This window comes from Panthera tigris, chromosome F3 (genome assembly GCF_018350195.1).
Source record: "Panthera tigris isolate Pti1 chromosome F3, P.tigris_Pti1_mat1.1, whole genome shotgun sequence".
Lineage (NCBI taxonomy): Eukaryota > Metazoa > Chordata > Mammalia > Carnivora > Felidae > Panthera > Panthera tigris.
In genome coordinates, this window is record NC_056678.1 from 4,846,492 (window position 1) to 4,864,187 (window position 17,696).

The window sequence follows — 17,696 nt, forward strand, 5'->3', positions numbered from 1 at the left end:
AGAGAAAGAGGATCTCTTTCACACTGCTGGTGGGAATGCAAACTGATGCAGCCACTCTGGAAAACAGTATGGAGGTTCCTCAAAAAATTATAAATAGAACTACCCTATGACCCAGCAATTGCACTACTAGGTATTTATCCAAGGGATACAGGTATGCTGTTTTGAAGGGGCACATGCACCCCAATGTTTACAGAAGCACTATCAACAATAGCCAAAGTATGGGAAGAGCCCAAATGTCCATCGATGGATGAATGGATAAAGAAGATGTGGTGTATATATACAATGGAATATTACTCGACATTCAAAAAGAATGAAATCTTGCCATTTGCAACTACATGGATGGAACTAGAGGGTATTATGCTAAGCGAAATTAGAGAAAGACAAATATATGTCTCTACTCATAGGAGTACTTTAAGACACAGAACAGATGAACAAAGGGAAAGGAAGCAAAAATAATATAAAAATATTATAAAACATAATAGGGAGGGGGATAAAACATAATAGACTCTTAAATATGGATAACAGAGGGTTACTGGAGGGGTTGTTGGAGGGGGTATGGGCTAAATGGGTAAGTGTATTAAGGAATCTACTCCTGAAATCACTGTTGCACTATATGCTAACTTAGATGTAAATTTTAAAACATATATATAGGGGCACCGGGTGGCTCAGTCGGTTAAGTGGCCAACTTCGGCTCAGGTCACGATCTCGCGGTCCGTGAGTTCGAGCCCTGCGTCGGGCTCTGTGCTGACCGCTCAGAGCCTGGAGCCTGTTTCAGATTCTGTGTCTCCCTCTCTCTCTGACCCTCCCCCGTTCATGCTCAGTCTCTCTCTGTCTCAAAAATAAACGTTAAAAAATTTTTTTTTAATAAAAAATATATATAAAGTCCCCCCAAAAAAATGGGGAAGAATGGACATCCTTGTCTTGTTACTAATCTTAGAGGAAAAGCTCTCAGTTTTTCACCATTGACTATACTGTTAGCTGTGTGTTTATCCTATATGGTCTTTTTTATGTTGAGGTTATTCCCCCTAAACTCACTTCATTTAGAGGGTTTTTTTTTTAAATCATAAATGGATATTAAATTTTGTCAACACCTTTTCCTACATCTATTGAGATGATCATACAGTTTTTATCTTTCAATTTGTTAATGTGGTGTGTCACATTGTTTTGTGCATATTGAGCCATTCTTGCATCCCCAGAAGAAATCCCACTTATGGTGATAAATCTACAGAATGAATGAAAAGAAAAGAATAAGTATTAACTCTTCTTTAAATATTCGCTAGAATTCATCTGTGAATCTATCTGGTCCTAGACTTTTTTTTGTTGGGAGATTTTTGATTACTGATTCAATTTCATTACTAGTAATCAGTCTGTTCAGATTTTCTATTTCTTCCTGTTTAGTTTTGAAAGATTGTATATTTACAGGAATTTATCCACTTCTTCCAGGCTGTCCAGTTTGTTGGCATATAATTTTTCATCCCAGTCTCTTATAATCTTTTGTATTTCTGTGGTATCATTTGTTATAGATTCCCCTCTTTCATTTCAGATTTTATTTATATGGGTTCGTTCCCTCTCTCTCTCTCTCTTGATGAGTCTGGCTAAAAGTTTATCAACCTTGTTTATCTTTTCAAAGAACCAGTTCTTGGTTTCATTGATCTTTTCTATAGTATTTTTCGTTTCTCATTTATGTCTGCTCTAATCTTTGTTATTTCTTTTCTTCTACTGACTTTGGGATTTCTTTGCTCTTTTTATAGTTACTTTACATGTAAGATTAGATTGTTTCAGAATCTTTTTGTTTCTTGATGTAGACATGTATTCTTATAAATTTTCCTCTTCAAAATTTTTGCTGGTTCTCAAAGATTTGGGACCATGGTGTTTTCATTTTCATTTATCTCCATGTATTTTTAAAATACCCCTTTGATTTCTTTATTGAACTACTGGTTGTTTAGTAGCATGTTGTTTACCCTCCACATTATTATGCACTTTTTTTCTTGTGACTTATTTCTACTTTCATACCATTGTGGTCAGAAAAGATGCTTGATATAATTTCAATCTTCTTAAGTTTATTGAGACTTCTTTTGTGTCTTAACATGTAATCTATCATGGAGACTCTTCCATGTGCACTTGAAAAAAAATGTGTATTCTGCTGTTTGAGGACAGAATGTTCTGTATATATCTGTTAAATTCATCTGGTCTAATATGTCATTTAAAGACACTGTTTCTTTACTGATTCTCTGCTCAGATGATCTGTTCATTGATATAAATGGGTGTTAAAGTTCTCTATTATTATTGTATGACTTTCAGCTTCCTTCTCTGTGTCTGTAATATTTGCTTTATGGATTTAGGTACTTCAGTGTTGGGTGCCAAGATATTTACAATTGTGACATCTTCTTGCTGAATTAATCACTTTATCATTAGTTAATGCCCTTATTTGTCTGTTACGGTTTTATTTCAAGGTCTATTTTCTCTGATAAAAGTATGCCTGGCTTTGTTTTCACTTGGATTCCATAGAATATCTTTTTCCATCCCAATTCCTTTTAACGTGTATGTATCTTTAGGTCAAAAGTGAGTCTCTTATAGGCAACATATAGATAGATGTTGTTTTCCATCCATTCCATCACCCCACACCTTTTGGTTAGAGCATTTAGTCAATTTACATTTAAAGTAATTATTGATAGGCATATATGTGCTTATTTCCATTAAAAAAAATGGAGTCTGGTTGCTTTTGTAGTTCTTCTGTGTTCCCTTTTCCTGCTCTCTTTCCTTGTGATTAATTTCTTTCATGTTATGCTTGGCTTCCTTTCTCTTTACTTTTCTTGCATCTGTTATAGGTTTTTGGTTTGTGGTTACCAACACATTCATACATACATCTTAAGCATATACAGTCTATGTTAAATTGATGGTCACTTAAATTTGAATACTTCTTTCTTTTCTTTCTTTCTTTTCTTTTTTTCTTTCTATTTTAGAGAGAGAGATGTGAATAGGGGTGGGGCAGAGGGAGAAGGAGGGAGGGAGAGAAAAAGAGAGAATGAGAATCTTAATCAGGCTCCATGCTCAGCACAGAGCCCGACATGGGGCTCGTTCCCATGACCCTGGAATCATGACCTGAGCCAAAATCAAGAGTCGGATGCTCAACTGACTGAGCCAGCCAGATGCCCCTGAACATATTTTAAAAGAATTTTATTTTTACTCCTCCCTCCACATTTCATATATGGGTTGTTGGATGTTTCATCTTTCTGCATGTGAGTCCTCTAATTTTAGATGTAATTGAATTTACTACTTTTTTATTTTAATTTTAATACTAGCTTTGGAAATGAGTACTGTATTACCTTTACTATATGATTGCTTTACTCATGAAATTTTTTCCTTTCATAATTTTCTTCTAATTATGGCCATTTCTGCTTACAGAGGTCTCTTTAACATTTTTTGTAAGGCTCACTTAATGGGATGAACACTTTTAATTTTTGTTTGAGAAACTCTTTACCCTCTTTAACTCTGAACATTAAACTTGCCAGACATTCTTGGTTGTAGGTTTTTTTTTCCTTTAAGCACTTCAAATGTATCAGTCCCTTCCTACCTGCCAAGTTTTTGCTGATAAATCAGTTTACAACCTTATGGGGTTTCCCATGTATGCAACTAGTTGCTTCTCTCTTGCTGCTTTTAAAATTATCTCTTTATGTTTCATCTTTGACATTTTCATGATTATATATCTTGCTATGGACTTTCTCGGGTTCAACTTGTTTGGACCTGTTTCCTGAACCTGAATGTCTGTTTTGTTCACCAGATTAAGGAAGTTCCCAGCTATTTTTCTTCAAGTATGTTTTCTGCCCCTTTCTTCTCATCTGGAACCCTTATAATGTGAATGTTGATATGTTTGATGTTGTCCCAGAGATCCTCTTATCTATCCTCATTGTTTTCAACCTAATTTCTAATTTTTTTTTTTTCTGTTCAGCTCAGGCACTTCACCCTTTCTTCTAGAGCACTGATGTATTCTTCTCCATCTGCTAATGTCCTGCTGATTTCCCATACTGTATTTTTCATTTCAGTTACTGTTTCAACTCTGAATGATTTTTTGTATCTTCTGTTTTATGAAGTTCTCACTGAATCATCCACTGTTCTCTTCAGTCAGGTGAGCACCTTTACTCTGCGATCTATTAGGTACATTGCATATCTGTATTTCTTTCAATTCCTCCCCACCCACAGAGGTTTTGTCTTATTCTTTTGTTTGGAGCATATGCTTCTGTCTCATTTTGCTTGACTCTGTTTCTATGAATCAGATGGAACGGATTCTTACCTCCTTTAAACTTGAGGGACTGATTTTGTGTGTGGTTGTTCCTTATGTAGACTGTATGTGCCCAGTGATGTTGGCTGGCTGGTTGGCTTGGGTTGGGGGTCCTGGTGCACTCCATGCTGGGGTTGCCATGGTAGGATAGCCCAGGGTAAGCATGGGTGAAAGGAGTTCCAGGGTTTTCCACCAAGAGAGTCCCTTGGCAGGACAGATGAAGCTGAAGTAGGTGCAAGCTGGATGGTCCCAGGGCTCTCCATACGGAGGGTACCCTGACAGGACAGGTGAAGCTAAAGTGGGTGCAAGCTGGGGTGTCCAATGATGGCTGGTGCTGAGGTGGGTGCAGTCTGAGGGATTCTGGTGCACTCCATGCAGGGAGGGCCCTGGCATGTATCTGGAACTGAAGTTGACCTGTAATGTTCCAGAATGGTTTGCACCTTTGTCACCTTGACACAAAGGCTGGAGCTTTAGTGAGTGCTGACCAGGGGTGTCCTGGTGTGTGCTGCGCTGAGACCATCTTGATGGGATGGCTGAAGCTGGTATGAACTAGGGGCTTAGGATTACTGAGGTGGTAGGCCAGCTGAGTCACCTGGTCTCTGTTCCCATCCGAGCTATCAAGGTGGAAGGGGACCATCAACCGTGGCGCTCACCAACCCTCTAACTGGAGAGAGTTCCAGCAGCTCTCTGGACATCTCTCAATGGGTAACGGATCCTTTATATTCTACTTGCTCTTTTAAACAACAAATTTTTTTTCTGTGCCCAGAGTGTTTAGTGCTGGTATGGGCAGGAGCCCCAGGCTCACTGAAATGGCAGCCAGCTGTGGCACCCAGACCCTGCTCCCATTTGCACAGTCAAGGTGGAAGGTGAATGTAAGCAGTGGTGTTCACCAGCCCCTGCAGCCCAGGGAGTTTCAGCAGCTTCCCTGCTGTTTATCAAGGTTCTAGGTCTAGTTCCTTTATAGTCTACTTGCCCTTTAAATCATGGCTTTTATCTACGCGCCAGGGCAAATGAATTTGCTCCTGGTGCCTCAGTTCTGTCTCTTCCAAATGCAGTTCACAGTATCGGGGGTGAGTATTCCCTTCACCACTGTGTCTCCATCCCTTTTGCCTTTTTCTATGTGGTCTTTCCATTTTTTATTGTGTAGAAGCTGTTCAATCAGCTCTCAGTTCTTCAGAAAGAATTGCTATGTAAATAGGTACAGATTTGGTGTGTCCACAGAGGAAGTGAATTCAGGGTCTTCCTACATTGCTATCTTAGACCCTCTCCAATTCTCTAATTTTCTTATCTTGTCTCTGTCTCCTATTTTCTTTTGTATTTTTGCTTTACTTTATGAAAGGTTTTCTCCATTTTACTTCTGAATTTTTTATAGGACTTTTTCACTTTCATTAATAGTATTTTTAGTACTCATAAGCTCATTTTTATCTTTAAATATTCTTTTTATTTAAGAAAAATTTTATGTTTATTTTTGAGAGAGATACAGCATGAAGTGGGAGGGGCAGAGAGAGAGGGAGACACAGAATCTGAAGCAGCCTCCAGGCTCAATACTGTCAGCACACAGCCTGATGTGGGGCTTGAACTCATGAACTGCAAGATCAAGACCTGAGCTGAAGTTGGATGCTTGACCAACTGAGGCACCCAGGTTCCCCTAAATATTCTTTTTAAATAGCATTGTTTTTGTTTTATGGGTTATCTTTTTTTAAAAAAATTTTTTTTCAACGTTTATTTTTGGGACAGAGAGAGACAGAGCTTGAACGGGGGAGGGGCAGAGAGAGAGGGAGACACAGAATCGGAAACAGGCTCCAGGCTCCGAGCCATCAGCCCAGAGCCTGACGCGGGGCTCGAACTCACGGACCGTGAGATCGTGACCTGGCTGAAGTCGGACGCTTAACCGACTGCACCACCCAGGCGCCCCAGTTTTATGGGTTATCTTATCTCTCTGGTAATGACAGCAGGAGAGAGGTGATTTTTTTTTCATTGCATAATTTGTTTCTACTTTTTCTTATTGTTTATATTGGTCCCTATCTTTCATATTCTCTGTATCATTTCATATTTTTCCTGGTGGTCATTGGTTATTTGCTCATATTTTGGAGCAAGATTCCATTAGAAGGGTAGAAAAGTTTATGGTTTCTTATCTGGAATGCTGAATTTTGTGGCACAACTCTCCCACCAAAAACAATGAAAAATGTCGAGGGAAAAACAGAAAAATCACTGAGGAGACAAAAAAAAACAAAAACAAAGAACAAAAAAACAAACCCTGGGGAGCTTCCAGGCTACTTTTTGGATAAAAGTCTGTAACAGAGTTTTAGGTATCAGGATCAAAGCTGCTTGCCTACTAAAGGCATCTGCCAGTGCTACTCACTTGGACTTCAGAGGCTTTATGGGAGAAAGAGAACAAAAGTTAAGGCTCGTGAAATTCTAGGTGGTAAAACTTAAAAGCAATTCTGTCAATACTGAGCAGGGACCCCAAAAAACTAAATAGTTTTTGAAGGAGAAATAGACTCAGGGATGTCTTGGTGATGAGAAGAGCAGTAAATGAAAAGTTAAAAGAAAGGAGAGGATAAAGAAGAACCCATAACACTGGTGACTAAAGACCAGCCTTCATATGAGTTTGCCATCCAAGTAGTTGAAGCCTGGGTTGACGAGGGGACATCTCGTTGTGAACTGACTTGAGGTGGTTCTCAACTGGTAGTTCCCTCAAATTTGTGTAGAAACAAATGAAAAACTTCACTGCAGAAGGATACATTCATCCTAGGTTTCTAGGAAAGCCTAGAGATCATTTTTGAAGGTCAGTGAATGACCAGCCAATGGTAATCAATCATCAAAGAACAAAAACAACATGAGTTCCAGAAAAACAACAGGCAACAGCAACAAACTTACTTACATTCTGAACACTGGAAATACCATAACCATATTTTAAGACAATTAAGTTCACTATTTAAATAAATACTTTTTTAAACTTAGACTTTTTTAAACTACAAAGTTAGACTTTTTTAAACTACAAAGAATAAAGAATTATAAAAAAGTAACATTTGACAAAATCATCACACTGATGCTAAAGATGAAAAATACAATAATTGAAATGAAAGCTGCAGTGGTCATCTTTCACAGCAGACTGGTCATCACAGAAGAGAAAGTTAGTGGACTGACAAATAAACCAGAAGAAATAACCCATAATTCAGCAGGAAAAAAATACACAAAACATAATAAATAAGTCAAGCAATGAGGAGGAAATAGTAAGAAGGTCTACTGTCCATTTGATCTAAGGCCACAGGTGAGAAGAGTGAGAACACGCAGGACAGAGTTGAGCAAACAATAGTTGAAAATTTTCCAAAATCGATAAAAGCACTAATCCACAGATTTAAGGTTCGGTAAATCCCAAGCACGATAAATAAAAAGAAATTCACAACAGATAGAACCTTGGGAATTTAAAGCAAACTACAGAAAAAGACAAAATCCTACAAGCAACCAGAGTAAAAGGACAAATTACTTTCAAAAGAATATGAGTTGGAGTAACAGATGACTTCTCATCAGCGCTAGTAGAAGTCAGAAACAGAGGAGGAGGGGCCAACACGGCAGCGAAGTAGGGGTATCTGAACTTCCCGTGTCTCTTAAACAAAGAAGGTTGAAGCCAAAGGACTTTGAACCCCAAGAATCTGGGAGGAAAAGAGACTGAATCGCTACCAGGGATACACCGGGACAACCTGACTGGCCACTGGTGCATGACTGTGAACTGGGAGAGAGAAAACGAATGTAGGGAAGGGATCCCCTTCTGCAGAGAGACAAAGGGAAGAGAAAGAGCTGTTGGGGAAGCATAGGATTGTTATCTGGACAAGAGAAAAACCTCGGACCAGGACAGAAAAAGATCCAATCTCTAACTGTGGAGCTTTGTCCAGACTGGGGTCGGCTGCCCTGTTTGCACACCTGGGCAGGAGGGGAGCCAGCTCCGGGCTCGGTGGCTAGTCAGGGGCGCAGTCGGCAGTAGGAGAAAGCGATCCCCTCCCTGGGGACCACCTATCAGGTGGCCCGGAGCTGTGCTTCCCCAGTACGGGGGGGGGGGGGGGGGGGGGCACGGAGTGGGAGTTTGAATCCCAGGGAAGCTCCAGGATGCGGGAGTCAGCAGAGTGAGACAGACCACCCCATCTGCACCCACAGCACAGTGAGGACGGCTGGAACAGAGTCCACCGGATCGTGGAGAAGAGACTGGGGGGGTCGCCATTTTTCTCCCCACCACCACCACCAAGGCGGGGCCCACAGTGGAGGCGGGACCAGCCTACACCAAACCACGCCCCTCCGCTCAGGGTAACTGCGAATCCACTGGAGCGGGATAGATACTGAGGGACCAGACAGCCCCCTCCCCCAGACCAGCGCTGGTGCACTGCTTGGATTAATTCTAGGACACTTCTTGTTATGTAGATGTAGTCTGCCCTCCATTTCTCCTTCTTATCTCTTTCCTCCACTAGTCTGGTTACTCTGGTTGTTGGTTTGTTTAAGCAGACACATTTAATCCATTCTCTTGATACATGTTCTACACCTCCTTTCCTTTCTCTCTCTCTCTCGCTGGAAGAATTAAGCCATATAGTTTCTCTGTCTGGACAACTTTATCTTCTTTTCTTTTTCCCCATCTCCTTTATTTTCCTTTCTCTCTCTCTGGATTAAGCCGTTTAGTCTCTCTGCCTTGTCAGTGTTTATTTTTTCTCCCCCCCCCCCCCCCGTTCCTGTCATTTCTCTCTTTGTATGTGCTCTTCCCATCAGCACCACCTCCACCCTGTTCTTTACATGTAGCTGGTGTTTCTGTTTTTTTTGCTTTTGTTTCTTGTTTCTTTTTTTTTTTTCGTTTGTGTGTCTGCGTGTTTTTGTTTTACGTGTGTCTGTTTTTCTTCCTTTCCAGGGCTACTTCAAGGAACAAATCAAAGCACGCCTGCTGGGAGGTCCAAAACATCACTATGATTAGGGAAATAAAATAACCAAATCACAACAACAGACAGCAAGTAACCCTCTCTAATTAACATCTCCTGAAGGGCCAGGCTTTGGACAGTGTATGACCTCCCTTTAATATAGCAGTGCTCCCAGGTGCAGAGCACATAACAAGCATTTAAAATACATAAGGGACAGGGGCGCCTGGGTGGCTCAGTCGGTTGAGCGTCCGACTTTGGCTCAGGTCACGATCTCGCGGTCTGCGGGTTCGAGCCCCGCGTCGGGCTCTGGGCTGATGGCTCGGAGCCTGGAGCCTGCTTCTGATTCTGTGTCTCCCTCTCTCTCTCTGCCCCTCCCCTGTTCATGCTCTGTCTCTCTCTGTCTCAAAAATAAATAAACGTTAAAAAAAAAATTAAAAAAATAAAATAAAATAAAATACATAAGGGACAGAGAACTAGCAAAAATGACGAAACAGAAGAGTTCTTCTCAAAAGAAATTCCAGGAAGAAATGACAGCTAAAGAAATGATCAAAACAGATATAAGCAATATAACTAAATAAGAATTTAGAATAACAGTCATAAAATTAATCGCTGGGCTTGAAAAAGCATAGAAGACAGCAGTGAATCTATTGCTACAGAGATCAAGGAACTAAAAAATAGTAATGATGAATTAAAAAATGGTATAAATGAGGTGCAAAATAAAATGGAGGTAGCCACAGCACAGATTGAAGAGGCAGAGGGGAGAAAAGGTAAATTAGAAGATAAAATTATGTAAAAAGAGGAAGCTGAAAAAAAGAGAGAAAAAAATCCTGGATCACAAGGGGAGAATTAGAGAACTAAGTGATTCAATCAAACAGAACAATATCCGTATCACAGGAATTCCAGAAGAAGAGAGAAAGGGGCTGAAGTTGTATTTGAACAAATCATAGCTGAGAACTTCCCCAATCTGGGGAAGGAAACAGACATTGAAAGAGAACTCCCTTCAGACGTAACTTGAATTGTTCTTCTGCACATCTCATCATAGTGAAACTGGCAAAATACAAGGATAAAGAGAGAATTCTGAAAGCAGCTAGGGACAAATGGGCCTTATCCTACAAGGGTCCACACATAAGGGTAGTAGCAGACCTATCTACTGAAACTTGGCAGGCCAGAGAGGAGTGGCAGGAAATCTTCAATGTGAAGAACAGGAAAATATGCAGCCAAGAATCCTTTATCCAGCAAGCCTGTAATTTAGAATAGAGGGAGAGATAAAGGTTTTCCCAAACAAACAAAAACTGAAGGAATTCATCACCATTAAACCAGCCCTACAAGAGATCCTACTCTATGAGTGAAATGTTGCAAGGGCCACAAAGTACCAGAAACATCACTACAAGCATGAAACCTACAGATAACACAATGACTCTAAACCCATATATTTCAAAAATACACTGAATGTAAATGGACTAAATGCTCCAATCAAAAGACACAGGGTATCAGAATAGATTAAAAAAACAAGACCCATCTATTTGCTGTCTACAAGAGATCAATTTTAGACCTGAGGACACCTTCAGATTGAAAGTAAGGGGACGGAGAACTATCTATCATGCTACTGGAAGTCAAAAGAAAGCTGGAGTAGCCATACTTGTATCAGACAAACTAAACTTTAAATGAAAGGCTGTAACAAGGAATGAAGAAGAGCATTATATAATAATTATGGGGTCTATCCACCAGGAAGAGCTAACAATTATAAATGTCTATGCACTGAATTTGGAAGCACCCAAATATATAAAACAATCACAAATGTAAGCAATCTTATTGGTAAGAATGTGGTAACTACAGGGGACCTTAATACTCCACTTACATCAATGGACAGATCATCTAGACAGAAAATCAGTAAAGAAACAATAGCTGTGAATGATACACTGGACCAGATGGACTTGACAGATATATTTAGAACTTTTCATCCTAAAGCAGCAGAATATACTTTCTTCTTGAGTGCACCTGGAACATTCTCCAAGATAGATCACATACTGGGTCACAAAACAGCCCTCAATAAATATAAAAGAACTGAGATCATACTATGCACACTTTCATATCACAATGTTATGAAACATGAAATCAACCACAGGAAAAAGTTTAGAAAACCTCCAAATCCATGGAGGTTAAAGAACATCCTACTAAAGAACGAATGGGTCAACCAGGCAATTAAAGAAGAAATAAAAAAAATATATCAAAACAAATGAAAATGAAAACACAACAATCCAACCCCTTTGGGATGCAGCGAAGGCAGTCCTGGGAGGAAAATACATTGCAATCCAGGCCTATCTCAAGAAACAAGAAAAATCCGAAATACAAAATCTAACAGCACACCTAAAGGAAACAGAAGCAGAATAGCAAAGACACCCCAAACCCAGAAGAAGAGAAATAATAAAAATCAGAGCAGAAATAAACAATATAGAATCCAAAAAACAAAAAAAAGTCAGAACAGATCAATGAAACTAAGAGTTGGTTTTTTGAAAAAATAAACAAAATTGATAAACCTCTAGCCAGGCTTCTCAAAAAGAAAAGAAAGAGGACCCAAATAGATAAAATCATGAATGAAAATGGACTTATTACAACCAATCCTTCAGAAATACAAGCATTTATCATGGAATACTAAGAAAAATTATATGCCAACAAACTGGACAACCTGGAAGAAATGGACAAATTCCTAGACACCCACACACTACCAAAACTCAAACGGAAAGAAATAGAAAATTTGAACAGACCCAAAACTAGTGAAGAAATTGAATCAGTTATCAAAAATCTCCAACAACTAAAGAGTCCTGGACCAGACTGCTTCTCTGGGAAATTTTACCAGACATGTAAAGCAGAGTTAATACCTATCCTTCTCAAGCTGTTCTAAAACATAGAAATGGAAGGAAAACTTCCAGACTCATTCTATGAAGCCAGTATTACTTTGATTCCCAAAGCAGGCAGAGACCCAACAAAAAAAGAGCACTATAGGCCAATATCCCTGATGAACAATGATGCAAAAATTTTCAACAAGATACTAGCAAATCAAATTCAAGAGCATATAGAAAGAATTATTCATCATGATCAAGTGGGATTTATTCCTGGGCTGCAGGGCTGGTTCAATATTTGCAAATCAATGTGATACATCATATTCATAAAAGAAAGGATAATAACCATATGATTCTGTCAATAGATGAAGAAAAAGCATTTGACAAAGTACAGCATCCTTTCTTAATAAAAACCCTCAAGAAAGTTGGAATAGAAGAAACATAGTTAAACATCATAAAAGCTATATATTAAGATCCCACAGTTAATATCATCCTCAATGGGAAAAAACTGAGAGCTTTCCCCCTGAGATCAGGAATACGACAGGGATGTCCACTCTCACCACTATTGTTTAACATAGTGTCGGAAGTCCTAGCATCAGCAATCAGACAACAAAGTGAAATCAAAGGCATCAAAATTGGCAAAGATGAATTCAAACTTTCACTTTTCGCAGACACATGTTACTCTACATGGAAAACCCAACAGAATCCACCAAAAGACTGCTAGAACTGACAGATGAATTCAGCAAAGTTTCAGGGTACAAAATCAATGTACAGAAATCTGTCGCATTTTTATACACTAATCATGAAGCAACAGAAAGAGAAATAAACTGATCCCATATACAATTGCACCAAGAACCATAAAATACCTAGGAATAAACCTAACTGAAGATGTAAAAGATGCATATGCTGAAAACTACAGAAAACTTATGAAGGAGATTGAAGACAAAAAGAAATGGAAAAACATTCCATGCTCATAGACTGGAAGAATAAATATTGTTAAAATGTCAATACCACCCAAAGCAATCTACACATTCAATGCAATTCCAATCAAAATTGCACAGGCATTCTTCTCAAACTTGAACAAACAATCCTAAAATTTGTAGGGAACCAGAAAAGACCCAGAATAGCCAAAGCAATATTGAAGAAGAAAACCAAAGCAGGAGGCATCACAATCCCAGACTTAAGCCTCTATTACAAAGTTGTAATCATCAAGACAGTATGGTATTGGTACAAAAACAGACACAAAACCAATGGAATAGAGAACCCAGAAATGTATGACCAACTAATCTTTGACAAAGCAGGAAAGAACATCCAATGGAAAAAAGACAGTCTCTTTAGCAAATGGTGCTGGGAGAACTAGATAGCAACATGCGGAAGACTGAAACTAGACCACTTTCTTACACCATACACAAAGATAAACTCAAAACGGATGAAAGACCTGAATGTGAGACAGGAAACCATCAAAACCCTAGAGGGGAAAATAGGCCACAACCTCTTTGACCTCAGCCGCAGTAATTTCTTACTCTACACATCTCCAAAGGCAAGGGGATTAAAAGCAAAAATGAACTACTGGGACCTCGTCAAGATTAAAAGCTTCTGCACTGCAAAGGAAACAAACCAAACTAAAAGGTAACCGACGGAATGGGAAAAGATATTTGCAAATGATGTATCAGATAAAGGGCTAGTATCCAAAATCTATAAAGAACTCACCAAACTCCACACCCAAAAAACAATCCAGTGAAGAAATGGGTAGAAGACATGAATAGACATTCTTCCAAAGAAGACATCCTGATGGCCAAGAGACACATTAAACGATGCTCAATGTCACTCATCATCAGGGAAATACAAAACAAAGCCATACTGAGATTCCACCTCACACCTGTTAGAGTGGCTAAAATGAACAAATCAGGAAACTACAGATGCTGGCAAGGATGTGGAGAAACGGGAACCCTCTTGTACTGTTGGTGGGAATGCAAACTGGTGCAGCCGCTCTGGAAAAGTGTGGAGGTTCCTCAAAAAATTAAACACAGATCTACCCTATGACCCAGCAACAGCACTGCTAGGAATTTACCCAAGGGATACAGGAGTGCTGATGCATAGGGGCACTTGTACCCCAATGTTTACGGCAGCACTTTCAACAATAGCCAAATTATGGAAAGAGCCTAAATGTCCATCAATCGATGAGTGGATAAAGAAGTTGTGGTTTACGTATACAATGGAATACTACTTGACAATGAGAAAGAATGAAATCACGCCATTTGCAGCAATGTGGATAGAACTGGAGGGTGTCATGGTAAGTAAAGTAAGTCAGTCAGAGAAAGACAGATACCGTATGTTTTCAGTCATATGTAAATCTTGAGAAACTTAACAGTAGACCATGGGGGAAGGGAAGGGTAAAAAAAAAAGTTACAGAGAGGGAGGGAGGCAAACCGTAAGAGACTCTTAAATACAGAGAACAAACTGAGGGTTGATGGGGGGTTGGGGGGAGAGGGGAAAGTGGGTGATGGGAACTGAGGAGGGCACTTGTTGAGATGAGCACTGGGTGTTGTATGGAAGCCAATTTGACAATAAATTATAGTAAAAAAATAGAAGTCAGAAACAATGGAATGGCGTTTTCAGTTGATCAAAGAAGGTAACTGTTACCCTAGAATATTATATCCTGCAAAGGGATCCATCAATTATGAATGTGGAATGAAGACATTTAAAAACAAAAACCAAGAGGGCTGAAAAAAAATGCTAAAGGAGATGATGCATCATGCAGAAGGAAAGTAATCCCAAATGGAAGGTCAGAGTTGCAAGAAGAAATGGAAATGAAAGAAAACAGTGAATACTTGGACAAGTACATGTGAAGTTTATTTTTACAAAACAGCAATAATAACATCACTAGGGTTAAAAATAAGACATAAGCTCTAGAGTATGATAACAGTACATAAAGAAGTAAATAAATTTGAGATGTTCTAATGTCTTTTTATCATCCAAATTGAGGGAAATATTTTGACTAACTTGAGACTTTGATAGGCTCATTATGCATGTTTTAATTTCTAGGATAAGTACCAAAAGAGAGTCAGAGTGTATAACTTACAAACTCTTAAAGAAAAAAGGAATGATTTTATTTTTATTTTTAATGTTTCATTTATTTTTTGAGAGAGAGCATGAGCAGGGGAGGGGCAGAGAGAAGAAGACAGAGGATCTGAAGCGGGCTCTGTGCTGACAGCAGTAAGCCCGATGCAGGGCTTGAACTCATGAATCATTAGATCATGACCTGAGCAGAAGCTGGACGCTCAACCAACTGAGCCACCCAGGTACCCCAAAAGGGAATGATTTTAAGAATACTCAGAGATCTCCTCTCATTAAAAAAAATAGGGTGGGGGGGGAAGGGGTGAGAAGGGGAGGGAGCAAAACTTAAAAAAAATAAGAGGTAGGGAACTTTTAAGCACAAAATAAGGTATCAGATTTAAATCAAAATATATTACTAATCACACTAAATGTATTTTATTAAGAAAAGTAAATATAAACAGAGCAGGTATTTCCAGTAAAATAATATCAGACTGGAGTTTAAAAGCCCACCTATGTGCTGTTAATAAGATACATCTAAAACGTAAGGATACAGAATGTTTAAAGTAAAAGAAAAAGTATAATATGCAAATACTAACCAAAAGCAATCTGGTGTGGCTACTAATAATATAATAACAACATAACATATACATTTTAAGACAATAATTATTACTAGAAATAGAGATATTAATCATAGTAAATAGTTCAGTCTACCAGGAAGATACAATTCTAAAATTTGTGGGCATGTAGTAGTATAGTATTAGTATATAAAAAGCAGAAATGAACAGAATTATTAAAACAAACAGAAATAGCAACAAATCAGGGGCGCCTGGGTGGCTCAGTCAGTTAAGCATCCAACTCTTGATTTTGGCTCAGGTCATGATCTCATGGTTCCTAAGATCAAGCCCCATATTGGGGCCTGCACTGACAGCACAGAGCCTGCTTGGGATTCTCTCTCTCCCTCTTTCTCTGCCCTTGCCCTGCTCATTCTCTCTTTCTTTCTCTCTCAAAATAAATAAATATTTTTTTTAAAAAAAGAAATATCAACAATCATAATGGGATATCAACTCATGAATCAGAGAAGAAATCACAACGGAAATATGAGCATATTCTAACTGATAACAAAAAAATTGTAGGAATACTAACTTAGATATAGATAGTTATAAATACATATGCTAAAAACGTTCTATGGTCCTTGTATTGTACAAATACAAGATTAGGCTAAAAATAAATAAGCTAAGACCCTATCTCAAGAGACTAGAAAAAGCTCAGCAAATATGCCCCCCCCAAAAAAAATACAAGAAAGGAAATGATAAACATCAGAGCAGAACTCGAAATATAAAGCAAGCTCAAAGTAGAGTGCATCAACAACAAAAACCACAAAACTAAAGTGAGTTTTCTGAAGACCAATAAAACCTCTGGTAAAATTAATGGAGAGAAAAAGAGGGTACGTATGTCTAGAATCAGGAATGGAAGGGAACATCACTCCAGATGCCTTAGCATTAAAGATGGTAAGAGCATATTAACAACTTGATGCCAAATTTGTGAAAAGACAGGTAAAATGAACAAATTCCTTAATAACTATATAATTTATCATCAAAGATGACTCAAGAAAATTTTTAAAAAATCTGAAACACCATAAAACCATTAATGAAAACGATGAAGAATTTATACTCTTTAATACTCTTTCCACAAAGAAAATGACAGGCTCATTTGGTTTCATTAGTATAGTCTACCAAAACCGTTAAGGAAGAAAATAATTCAATTCTTTACAGTTTTTTTCCCAGGGAACAGAATAGTAAGAAATATTTCCCAACTAATTTATTCATTTTACCTTAATACCAAAATCTGACAGAATGGAAAAGTGCAAACCAATTTCACTCAATAATATAGGTGTAAGAATTCTAAAGAAATAATAGCAAACAGAAGTTAGCAATGCATAGTATGTTGCTAAGCCAATGTTAGCAACATATAAAACTATAATATATCCACTAATTCACTACATTAGAAAGATATTACCATGTGAACATCTGAGATGTGCAGAAGCATTTGATAAAATTCAACACCTTTTCATGATAAAAAAAAAAAAAACACGGCAAACTAAGAACTGGAGGAAGCTGTTTTGTTAAAGTTTTTAAATTTGTTTAAGTAATCTCTACATCCAACGTGGGGCTCAAACCCATGACCCTGAGATCAAGAGTTGCACACTCTTCTGACTGAGCCAGCCAGTTGCCCCAGATGGAAAGTTTTTAAAGGGTGAAGGATACCTATAAATGCCTACATGTAACAAACATCATAGTTAATGGTGGATGTTTACAGTGTGCCTTTTTTGATAGAAAATAAGTCCCGAAGATGTAATAATACACAGTATAATGAATGCAGAAATTATCATCATCAAACTTGCTAAGAGACTAGATCTTAATAATTCCTATCACAGAAAAGAAGTGATAATTATGTGATGTGATAAAGGAGCTAAATGCTACAATGGCAATGTTACAATATATAAATATATAATATATACAATATATAAATGTATCAAATCAACACCCTGATACCTTAAACTTACACATGTTATATGTCAAATATATTTCAGTTAAAAAATAGAAAGTTTGCTTTTGGTATCAA

General features: G+C 38.3%; 1 long non-coding RNA gene across 2 annotated transcripts in view; it reads right to left on the bottom strand.

Moving 5' to 3' along the window:
- Positions 1-17,696, bottom strand: part of LOC122235739 — a 42,345-nt gene that overhangs the window by 12,218 nt on the left and 12,431 nt on the right. The gene's annotated exons all lie outside the window — the stretch shown is intronic.